The 9,621-nt window shown below is 38.4% G+C and overlaps 1 protein-coding gene and 1 long non-coding RNA gene across 4 annotated transcripts in view; one reads left to right on the forward strand and one right to left on the reverse strand.

The window, feature by feature from the left end:
• Positions 1-9,621, forward strand: part of LOC128614058 (uncharacterized) — a 367,857-nt gene that overhangs the window by 328,393 nt on the left and 29,843 nt on the right. The gene's annotated exons all lie outside the window — the stretch shown is intronic.
• LOC128614092 (uncharacterized) lies at positions 1,298-3,739 on the reverse strand. Its single transcript, XR_008386992.1, has 3 exons — positions 3,057-3,739; positions 2,035-2,181; positions 1,298-1,911 (listed from the first exon to the last, which is right to left on the reverse strand). It is a non-coding gene; the product is annotated as an uncharacterized LOC128614092 (long non-coding RNA).

The raw sequence follows: 9,621 nt of genomic DNA on the forward strand, positions 1-9,621 counted from the left end.
TCTGTCCAAGATCAATAAAACTCTTCAAATAATCTATCAACACCATCAATACATCTAATCAGTAAATAAAAATCTACATTTATTCAGTTGATCTATTGACTGGTTTATTGAACGTTTTACAGCTTCGGCAGGTAAAGAAGCCGTGGCTTTAATCTGATCTTCTGATTTCTAATGATAATTAAATGACAAAATACAGAATTAAAGAATATCTTTATTTAAATTCAAAATCATGAATAAAATCATTTAAAAATATGGACTACATGTCATTTCTACAAGTGTTCATACAGACAGAAAGACCAGAGATGAAACGGATTTAACAGATACAGGACAATTAGGACAGGGAAAGTGAGAGAACTAGAATGATCATTTATTTATTATTTTAAAAAAAATACAACTGTGTTCAAGATCACAGCAAAAAGACAGTAGAGGAAACAAAGGAAAAAAATATTTCACATTTCCTGTTTAAATTCAACAGTAAAATCACATGAACTGAAGACATCGTGACTTTTTGAAACCGGTCGTTACATTTTTCAGACAAACGGAGCAGGTAGTGATGAAGAAGCTGCCTCAAAAGATCATTTCTGCTCCTCGAAGAGTAAAAAAAAAACCCATTAAATCCTAAATGTATGAAAAATAAACATCCTGTACATTTTATGTCAAATTACAGTGAACCTGACGGAGAGTGAAGCTTACGGGGGCAAAGTGTTCACGCTACAGCAAATTTCACCGGTTGACGCTAAACTCGCTCACTTAGGAGGTGCATTTCTCTGTCCCGGGATATTCCTAGCACCGTGTGTGAAAGCTCCTGAGATGTCCAGCATGGAGACGTGTGTGTATGTTGATGTGTACACAGTACCAATGGTCAGGATGTACTGTTGTGTCAGAGTTTCTCGTTCTCCTGAAAAACACACGTGCGCGCACACACACACACACACACACACACACACACACAGTGGAATTGTAAAGCAAAACATTGGAATATATATCTTAATCACATCTCATAGTCCTTTTATAGAGTCTGAATCAGTTTGACTGATTCATTTCGAGTTGATTCAGAGTCGAATCACTTTCTAGTGAGAATCAAATACTCATCTCAGTCTAGTTCGTTTGGAAGTGTGTGACTCTCACTAGAAAATTATTTGACTCCGAATCGTCTCGAAACATATCAAACCGATTCAGACTGGACAAATGGACTAATAGAAGGGAAAGAGCAACAGGAAAGAGGACAGCCTTCCTGCTGAAAGCAAACCGGATCAGAACGTTACATTAGATTGTTTTCTATAGTTTTATTTTTAAATCAGTTGTGTTGTTTTTCTTCTTTCTGCACTCGATTGAGGAAACACAGCAATGATAAATAAATAAATAAATTTATCTGTCCAGCTTCCTTCTCTTCTTCCCCCAGAATGACGTGTGGGTGACAGATTGACAGATTTAAATAAAAGATGTCTGGGCAAACTGTGACCTCCTCGAGTTAAAAGTGAGCATCCAAGGAAATTTAATGTGCTAACTGCACTACATTCTGCAGTCACACAGCACCAGAAAAAATATGTACATCTACTGTACATGTTAACACACAAAACAAGCTTTTGAGTATTAGTTACACTGTCTTACTGTACAAGGCACCTGCAAATAATAAAGCAAGTAATTAAAAGTTCATCTATCATTTCACTTCCACTAATCAGTCTTTTGACCAGTCTAAAAATAAAAAGACTAAAAAGAAACTCAGACTTAGCAAGAAGAATTAAAGATATGTGGATGATGAAGTCTCAGTTCCACCACAGCTTCAACATCCCTGGATCTTCTCCTTTAAAGCTTGGAGAAGGGCACGTCTTTCGGACTCTTCTTTTCCAGGGCTGCCTGCGCTGACTTCATAAGATCCTGTGTCTGCAACATGTTCATGTTCCAAGTAGCCTGGAGACGCAGAGGAGAAATCTCAGATTTCGACTGCTCTACTTTGTGTTTGTGGCCATACTGTGTGTGCATGGGTCTACCTTGAGGCTAAAAATGCTATTCATGTCTTAAGCAGATTCTTACCATGTAGTCTAGGCTCTCAGTTACACTGTGGTCTCAGGAGTAGAGGAGGTTGATTTTGGTTCCCTGGACAGCAACGGGACTCCGGCCTGCAATCTCACCTGCTATTTCCAGAGCTCCAGCAATCATTGACTATCAGGCAACACACGACTGCAGAGATGAAGAACAGAACACACACTTGCCTTCATTTATACTAAATAATGAAGCTACATGAAAAAAATACACGGTACAACCCAAAGTCACATTCTTCTGTTATCATTCCATATCTTCCATGTGTCAGTCCAGAATTTCACCGTTTTGTGATCACAGAAATTAACGCAAAATCAAGAAATTCCACAATATTCAGAGGAGCCTCCACTTTTTCAAAGTTACTGCAGATTTGGGCCAAAACATGTCATGACACATCACCACAACAGGCCTTCAGCACAGGTTACTCTACTTCCTGAACAAGTGAGGACCCGGATACAAGTTACGTTCACATTCATGGGACAATTCACATTCACAGTTCCAGTGTAACCGAACTCGACCACCTTCTACAGGTAGTCTCGGGTTCGGTACCGCAGTGCACTTCCCAGTCCACATTACGACGGTCACATTACCAACTTTTCATGCAAACTGCTCTGTTTTGGACTAAACTTCCAGTGTGAAAGCCCACTAGAACAGCTACACTGCAGAATTTTTCTGTCTAAAAATGAACAAATTTCAGGTTTTGGAGTTCTTCTTTGATAAATGACAAGATGGTAATATCATAAAATAGTCCACTTTGTATTAAAACCAGACATCTGATGCTCACTGTGGTTTATTTAATCTTCAACAAACTGCAAATGTAAATAATTGTTCAGTGTGCACCCCCTTGTGGTCAACTCTTTCATAGGGGCTTGTACAAGTCAGAACAATCAGCCCATTCTTATCTTCTCATCACTTACTGTCTCTATATATGATCATATGGTCAAAAATAACTTGTTTACAGATCTTGGTGTAAACATGTAAGCAAGCAATGTATGGCAAGTTAATGTTCCTCATACCTTCACCTGAAACCAGGCATCCTGTGTGCACAGACGAATATCACAGACTGTGATTAGATCCACTCCTGCGAAAGAAGAAATCAGATCCACAAAAAAAAAACTGTTAGTAATTCAGTCTCCTGCAGCTAAAAGCCCCAGTAAAAGATAACTCTCTGATGGTTAAAGCTTTGCAGGAAAGTGATACCACAATTCTGGAAAGTTCCATCCATATTGTTTGCTGAGTGTATGAGATGATACTTAACACTCCCAACAGACCTGCTCCCACACACACGCCATGCACTGCCACCACCACGGGCTTTGGACACTACAGACACATCAAACACAAAGTTCAGTTTATATACCACAATGTATTACTCTAATAGGTTATTGATTGTGCAAATATTACATGCATGTAGAACCCCTACATGATTTGTGTTTAATTTATGTAAGGAATAAACATGCGGTTATAGGAAAGTAGTCAACAATCCAATGAAGTGGAGTGACCGTTACCACCCTAAGGTAGAACTGCACATTCTGAAGTGTTTTATTCCCCTTATACCACAGCAAGTTGTCAACAAGTGCATTTCTTTATTAATTAAAGAAGAACATGTCATACACATTAATCTATTTTAAAGGCTGACCGACAGTGGATCTTACAGACGCCGATAACCAAGTCGGGTAGCACCTACTAATAACCGATTACTACTGAATGAAAATATAACACTCAGTGGAAAAGTTAAGTTCACTTTATTACAAAAATAAACAGTACTGACCGTACCATGAAAATGTACTGCACTTTTTCTAATGAAATAAACATATATACACTAATTAATATATATATATATATATATATATATATATATATATATATATATATATATATATATATATACACTATGAATAAAAATTAAAGTAAATAAAAAGATGTACAGTATTTCACAAAAAAGTGAGAACACCTCTCACATTTTGTAAATATTTGATTATATCTTTTCATGTGACAACACTGAAGAAATGACACTTTGCTACAATGTAAAGTAGTGAGTGTACAGCTTGTGTAACAGAGTAAATTTGCCGTCCCCTCAAAATAACTCAACACACAGCCATTAATGTCTAAACCGCTGGCAACAAAAGTGAGTACACCCCTAAGTGAAAATGTCATTTTACAGTTCAACAAACTCTCCTCCAGCCCCCCAACGCTGAGCCGCGCACAGAAGACAACCTGGTGTAACCTGTGATACATCTCCCAGCCTGAAGAGGGAGCACTGCTCATCGCATTTGTGCTCTCAGTGGGGGGAGGGGAGGGACATCTGCTTTGTGACCAAGTCAAACTTTCTGTGAATATTTAACCGTTTGTCCTCATTCTCACTAATACGACTGTTTACAATATTATTCATATGAAGTTGGAAACTGTGCAGAGGTTTAATGTGTTTCTAATTGAAAGTACAAACTCTGAGACAAACTATTCATGCATTAGTGCTGCTCCAGCTTTTTAGTGTCCATCACACTTTTGTGTGAAAGCATCACTGTGTGCACCATTAATCCAGAGTCTGTGATTAGATTATCCACATCATGTTCAAATAAATATTTCTATAGGAAACGCTTTAGAGCGGGGAAGCCTTACTGTGGTCCTGTAAGATTACAGTCCAGTACAGTTTGGGAATTTTCCTGAATCACACCCGATTTAAGTCCTCGGGTCATTAGGTAGGAGTGTTAGATGAGAAATCATCACACTGTGCATGATCACAGGAATTCAGGACCAGAGCCAGGCTGATTTATTCCCTGATTTATAAATTAATTGTTGATGATCACCGTAAAGTAATTCCCAGTGAAGATTTATCATCTTTTTACAAGCATCCTTTTCACATTTAAGAAAAATAGAAATTACAGTGATTTGTACATTTGTGCTCTGCATTTCTTTCAGAGCCGTGGGACTGAATTGTTGTGTATATAGGCAGTTTTTTTGTGCTCTGAAATTGAACAGGACTTTTGAGAAGACAGCTGCTCATGGTTTAATTCACTTTTAAAAAGGGACTGACAATATGAAGTGAGCGTACGTGTATGAAAAGGTGGTTGTGTTGAAGAAACCTTGTTGACCAATCTTTGCTAACTTGCTCTGTCTGTGTGTGTGTTTACTGGTACAACAGTGGTAGCAGATTTTCAGAGCCGAGCTTACAGTAACGAAGACGCTCAAGTGTACTGGTTTGGAAGATGTAGAAACTCAAGTCTTACATGTTAGCACAAACATGTCTTTTTCCTTTATTAGGGAATTTGTGCTTTTGGACATTTTTGAAAGATATCGTGCTTGTGAAATGTGCTTTGCGTGTTATTCATGTTCAACTGGTTGTATCGGTGTATCTTTATGTACACTTGTAGCAGTGTAGCTATAGTACAATAGATTTCGTTAGCAGTCATATCAATGGTCATATGAAGTGTTTGGGCTTAGATTTGTGTCTTTTTGAATCATTTACACTCTGTGGCAACTTTTTACGGTTTTGCTGTATGGGCTGTGTTCCAAATGATCTGTGTTTGATCATTTCCTCCCTTCACTCAAACATTGTGTTTGAGAAGGCCTTCTTAGTTGAATGGTTGTTTTCCTCAGCTTTGGATTTAGCTGTAGGGCCCAGAGGTTTTTGGAGTTTGAAGAGGAGGCAATAAAAGATTTGGAACACAGCCCTGTTTTCCTTTCCGAGGTTCCCCGGCTTTTTTCCGTCACCCGTCACCTCCTAGCCGAGCTCAATTCCGCTGCAGCTTTTTAGCCACAAGCTGCTGGTGCTTGACTTCTGAGGCCTTATCCTGTTAAGCGGCCGCACTATGGCAAAAAGGAGAGTTCAGTATGCTGACTGTATGAGCTTCAGTTGAATGTGTACGTGGTCGAACTCTTGGTAGGACAGTCCAGTATATTACAGACAAACACAGACGAAAACATCCACAAGGCTTCTACTAAATATTGTTGAATGTCCGCTCATATGCAACTCTCCAACAATGTCACGCCCTATCGAGAGTTTCAGTCGATGTTTATAATCTAACCCAATGGGATTTTTTTACTCTGGTGTAATTTTCTTGACCACTTTAACGCAGCATCTCTGTTGTTACTTTTGTCAAAAATGTAGAACACCAAAGACAAGGCAATGACGACGTGATCTCGTTCCTTCGTGTGTTTTTGCCTCAGATTCTGGTGACTGTTCAGACTCGGTTTGTAGCGAAATTTCAAATTCACAAATGCCTTGAACAACGTACATTTTCAACAATCCGTTTAAATCGACTGGTCCATTTCCGCTGCACGGTGGATTTGAAGGATGCACTGTGATCAGTGTGGCGACGTCTGGGAATCGAGTTACTGAAAAGGCCACGAGTTGGAGGTTACATTTAGTTTCTAAGGACATCTGGGCTCTTGGTGTCTTTTGGATAGGAACTGCAAAACTTTTTCTATAAGGGTGAAAACAGATGCATGCTTAGATTCTTTAGCTGTAGACAGTTTATCTTGCTCACTGCATTGACGTATGAAGTTTGGACGAGTTCTGTAGAAAGAGATTAACATGAAGGGGGAAAAAAACAAAACAAAAAACAAGACTGAAAGTGAATTTGTCTTGGATTGTTTTATTAATTTTTTTCCATTGGGATGTCAAAAGCTTCTTCAACTTGGCCACAAATCTAACAAAGTCAGGTACATTGTCAAGTATTGCCCCAAAATACCTCTATGGTAGATAGATGTGCTCACTGATCACTTGTACATGTGCTCATTCATACAATTATCCAATCAGCCAATCATACGGCAACACCACAATGTACAACATCAAGCAGGATCAGATGAAGAGCTTCAGTCAATATTCACATCAAACACCAGAATGTAATCCAGTGATTTTATCCGTGGCATGGTTGTAAATGGTCTGGTTTGAGTATTCCAGAAACTGCGGCTCTCCTAGGATTTCCACACACACATACTTGTGTGAAAAACATCCGGTAAGTGGCAGTTCTCAGGGTGGAAACACCTTGTTGACGAAAGGAGAATGGCTAGACTGGGTCAAGTTAATAGGACGGCCATGGTAACATCAAATAACCTCTCTTTACATACATGGTGAGCAGAAAAGCATCTCAGGATGCACAGCATGCCAAACCTTGAGAACAGTAGAAAACCTCATTGGATTCCACCCGTGTCACCCAATAACAGGAATGTGAGGCTACACAGACTGGAAAAAGAGCCGGCTATTCGAGTCTTCAATAGTCCCGTTTCGGTGAACCCCAAACGTCGTGCTGATGTTACATGCTTTCAAAAAAAAGAAATGAAAAGTTTTTCAGTGTTCATTAAATCAGATATTCCATCGATCTTACACAGGGTCACCCTGGAGTCTATCTCAGTGGACTCGGGGCACAAGGCGGGGGCCACCGTGGACGAGGTGTAAGCCCATCATACACCTGTTCACACACTACGGACAATTTACAACGCATGTCTTTGGACTAGGGGAGGAAACCAGAGTACAACCTGGGAGTGTGAAGCAAAGAAGCTAACTACAAAGCCACTGTGCCGACCCTGATACTCCAAAAACTGTATTTTTATTACAGCCTCTCTTTAAAATTGATTTTGCCCATTTTCTAAAATGTAAAAGCATAAATGCAAAAACGTTTATAGGATTATAAAGAATTATTGACTGGTTTAACTGGAGTTAATATTTTTGCAGTCTTCTTTGAGGGTTACACATTTGGCTCCCTTAAACAGTACGAATCTCCCCATGCTCTTCAGCAAAAAACTAAACAAATAAACCAAAATAAAAACCCCTTTATCCAGCACAACACGTGAAGAAACCAGTAACTTCTGGGTCATAGTCAATCGAAAAAAAAAAATGTTCAAATGAAACCTGGACATTTGACCCGTTTTCTAATCGCTTATTTTTAACTTGAGCGTGACATTGAAAGAATGGAAAATGACTTGTTTTTTTTTTTTTTCCTCTGCTTCATTTTGGATCTGTAAATGAATAATAAAATAAGCCATTTTTCCATTTTCGGATAATTGGATAATTGAATATGAAAAGAACGAATGATATGATACACGGATTCTATTAATTCAATGGTGTCGAAATTTCATTTCCAAATTCACTGGATTTTCACATTCAGATCTTTGTCTCTGTTTTGCTTCCCTATCAGTAACGACACTTTTCATTACCAGTTTGATTTATTCAAACGATACCGGTGAAAAGTCCACGAGGCAGGAAAGGCCGTACAACTCAACATTTTAACACCTTCATACAAAAACATGACAAATTGACTGTTTATTCAGTGCTTCCATATATTAGCAAGGTGAAAGGCAGGTCTGTGAGAAATGAATAATACTGACATAACTATCACGCTTCAGTGTGATGACAGAGCGGACATAAAATAGAAAGTGAAGCCTGTTTGAGTGTTACAAGTACAAAGTGGGTCAGACATTATGGTACTGAGTATCAGGTTGGTGTGTTCATATGCACTGGATGTACCTATGATCTCCCTGTGTTCAAAAAGATCTGTGATATAATAATATATGAAGAGAGTGCTTTCATTATTTCCTGCAATGTAAAAACGATGTACTATGATGACCACTTCAATGCATACTGTATAGAAGATAACCAAATGGATGAGTTTTCTGTCATCTCTGTGAATGAACTGACACACTTTAGGCCATTTGACCAGCAGTGCTCTAATGAGATTAATCAAAGAGAGTACATAGTGCCCAATTGTTATATTTAGAAAGACTTGACCTGAGGGGTCAGTAATGTTAATGCCCTTGAAAAAAGAAAACTATTATAAAGCAACCAACTTGGTTTTTTCTTTATTTGCCTTTTAGATTTGTAATCATTTAAATGTTATTTTAATTGTGCAGTAGCATATTAACACTTTATAGTGTTAGAGGCAACTCATTTAATAGTATGCAATTAACACTATGAGATTTAATGAATTACTCCTATGAGAATTAATTTCTAACACTACACACTGGTGTTAAGAAACTAACACTTGAGTAGTGTTCAATTTCAACTATACAAAGAGTTGATGTGAACTCTATTAAAGTGTTAAAATGACACTGTGGAGTGTGGACCCCTCCAGACACTTTAAAAGTGTTGAAATGAAACTCCAATAGAGTGGATTTGTTTCTGTGGATTTTGCTGTGTATGTATATTTTATAATGTTAAAGTGCACACCTTGATTTCTATTATAATAACATTATTAATGTATTTCTAATGTTATTAGACATGTCATTCTCATCACTGCTCCTAGATAACTTAGTGTTCCCTAGGTGGCCTCATCTATTTCACTTCGAGAATATCCACAAATAGGGAAGAACATTACCTTTATCTTTGTAATGTATACAATAATGATCATGAACGGGTTAAAAAGGGGACACAGTAATATAAACCATGTAATATTTCTTACCCAACTCGGGCCTAACTACAAATGTACTCTTATGACAGAATACCGCTGCTGGGAAATTGCCGTTCCCGAGGTTGGGCACAGGAGGGCAGTCAAGCTCCATCCAGCACAAACACACAACGCCACCTGAAGCAGAAGGTAGGTTTGGGCTATTTTACAGATACAGCTCATTACTGTGCATTGTATTGTT

The sequence above is a fragment of the Ictalurus furcatus genome, chromosome 10, assembly GCF_023375685.1.
Source record: "Ictalurus furcatus strain D&B chromosome 10, Billie_1.0, whole genome shotgun sequence".
NCBI classification, from domain to species: domain Eukaryota; kingdom Metazoa; phylum Chordata; class Actinopteri; order Siluriformes; family Ictaluridae; genus Ictalurus; species Ictalurus furcatus.